At 37.1% G+C, this 2,879-nt stretch overlaps 1 pseudogene; it reads right to left on the reverse strand.

Moving 5' to 3' along the window:
* Nucleotides 1-617: 617 nt before the first annotated feature.
* LOC124891117 lies at nt 618-2,452 on the reverse strand (annotated as a pseudogene).
* Nucleotides 2,453-2,879: the final 427 nt, after the last annotated feature.

Genomic DNA, 2,879 nt, shown 5'->3' on the forward strand with positions numbered 1-2,879 from the left:
ATGGAGTCTTATAGGCATTTAGGCATGAACTGAGTAATATTTGAAATAGTAGTATAAGTTAAAGACGAAAGAAGATATTTGAAAGTTGACATTGTGTTCATACTTGCATCTCACTTGATTTTTTATTTTAATTTTGGAGTGAAAAAATGAGTGTGTATAATCAAACAGGTTGCTGGAAAAATCAAAATAAAAGGAAATCACTTCATAAGCCTCATTCAAAAGCAGTGCAACCATAAAAGTTGCTAGGGTGCTGAGCCATTGGGTTCGCGGTTAGGTTGTCGAGCCATTGGTTTACACTTACACATGATTAAAATTGTTTTTATGTAAATATAGTAGATGTTGAACCCTTCGACCAATTGATAAGCTGTTTTCCAATCTAAAAGTGAGTTAATTCACTAATTAAGAAAATAGAGAGGGGTTCCAAAAGGTGAAGACTGGCAACCAGAAAAATTAGGAACTTCAGATTCAATTGTACAAGACCTCATGGAACTCCATGTTAACTAAAAACTATGTCATGTTTTTATCGGAGCATTGATAAAATAAAAATCTTCTTTTAGATATTTAAATGATGTCCCCAGCATAAAAAAGGAGCCAAGTATTTCAAAGCAAGGTTATACATGATTCTTTGAAGTTCTGTATGCATAGTGAGACTTAAAGGTCATCTAGATATCATATTTTCGTGACATTTACTCTTATTATAAAATTTTAATTTGCAAATCTTTTAATATGATTGAAAATTCTATCACAGAAGCAGAACTTAGCGAGATGGAGCAAAACAAAGAAAAAGAAAACCTGCTTGTAGCAGTTATAAAACACTTCCTCTTTGTGAGATTGTTGATTTCCTTATATACTTGGCTCATTATGTTCTTTCAGCTGAGAATCTGGGCTTTTGGTGACATGCATGGAGGTAGTTTCGGTTCTTGCATTATTTAGAATTATCAGGAATCAAAACTGTTCCATTTGTGTCACTTGACTGATAAGCCAATTTCTCCATCTCCAAAAAGTCATCCATGAGATCCAGGTGACTAAAAATGTCAAAGTTCTTCTCCTTCTTGTCATGGGAGAGTTCAGACATTAATGCTGTCGTCCAAGAGCTAGAGCAACTAACATTATTGTCATTTCCATCCTCGGACATGGAAGCCAATCTGGGAAGGTGATTTGTTTCATGTGTAAAGGAACCCTCAGAATGCTGTCGCCGAATGGTGGACTTTTGTCGGCTCTTCTGTTCAGCATTTACTTGCAGCTGTGCTTCCAAATTTTGAAGCTTGCTGGCCGTCTTTGCATGAATACTCCTGGATGTCTGTAATTCATTGTTCCGGTGTGCCAAAGCTTCTTTCAACATCTTTGTTTTCTCCTCCATTGCCAAAAGGCGTTCTGTAAGTTGCTCATAATCTTTGTGGAACTTCTGCACACTATCCAATGAAAAATCTGGCAAACTGGCCTTCCTCCTTGGGATTTCTTTACACGGCTGTCCCCATAATCTCTACCCAAACTCTCAACCTCAAGCTTCATCTGGGCCAAGGCTGTAGGCCCAGGCAACTTCTTCCGCACAAGACCACGTAATCTCCGACACTCTGCTTCAAATTTTGCAACTTTCTTCACTCCTTCCAGGTGTTGCTTGTTTGCAACTTCTGCAGACCGTACGCTCATATTTTTCTCCTCAATACGAATTGCTAGTTCCTTTGAGTTAATTTGGAGTTCATATTTCAGATAATTTATTTCCCTTTCACATGACTCGATATTGCTCTTCAACATCTCAATTTCTGCTTCAGCTTGGGATTTTTCTTCACTAAGCTGTATCACCATGCAAGAACGCTCCTGCAAAGATCTTGAGAGTGTAGAATTTTCCGCTGCAGACCTGAGTAACTGTTGGTCCAGGTTAGCTAATTTTGCTTCAAACTCATGCTTCATTTTGTCAAACAGCTTGGTTTTATTCTGAATCACATCATGCAGCTTCTGTTCATGTTCTTCTTTCAAATTTCATATCTGCCGTATGCACTCCTTCAGTGCACCATCCAGATGTAATTTCAGTGCACCATCCAGATGTGATGCCCTGTCTTCAGCAGTAAGCTTCAAAAGAGTAACGGATTCCAGGTGATTTTTCAGTTTCGCGGCTTCTGACTCGGCCTTCTCCCAACCTGTACAGAGAGATGTGAATAAAAGAATTCAGTACCAAGTTGAAAAACACTTGTTGCAAGAAAAACACAAGTCAATAAGGAACATCACCTGAGATGGCATCTTCAGCAACTTCAGCGTATTGTTTTACCAGGTTTTCCTTATTAGTCATTTCTGACTGTGCAGCAGCCAACTTTACATTCAAATCCTTGACTTCATCCTCTAAGCCACTCACTTGTTCCTCAAGAGACTTAACTTGATCCTCCAGTCCAGTCAAATGTGAATAAGATTCAATGGAAATTTGCACATATTTAGGTTTCTTGATTTCTTGTTTACCCTAAAATATAACGGAAACCAAAACATAAATCACCAAGACGAGAAAAATTGAATGAAGCTCTCTCACAACGTATTATTGTGAAAAAAAAAATCGATGAACTACCAAACTGAAACTATGTCTTTTCCTTTCAAGCACCAATCACATTATATTGAAGAGAGAAACAAAATTAACAGAATTAATTAGAACTTATAATTTGTGAGGGTAAATATTAAAGACTACCACCCATCAATCTCAACCTATAGACGTAAGCCTCACAGTTTAGATAAATGGAGAAGTTCTTTGCTAGTATTGACCAAATTATGCAGCATTTCTTTTATTCAAGTTCTCATAATTAAAGGTCAACATGAAAGTCCTTGTTATAGATGTAAACATATTGTCAGATTGTTTATGGGATAAACTATAGAGAATTATGGTTAGACAATCTAAT

The sequence above is a fragment of the Capsicum annuum genome, unplaced genomic scaffold (genome assembly GCF_002878395.1).
Source record: "Capsicum annuum cultivar UCD-10X-F1 unplaced genomic scaffold, UCD10Xv1.1 ctg30586, whole genome shotgun sequence".
Classification (NCBI taxonomy): Eukaryota; Viridiplantae; Streptophyta; class Magnoliopsida; order Solanales; family Solanaceae; genus Capsicum; species Capsicum annuum.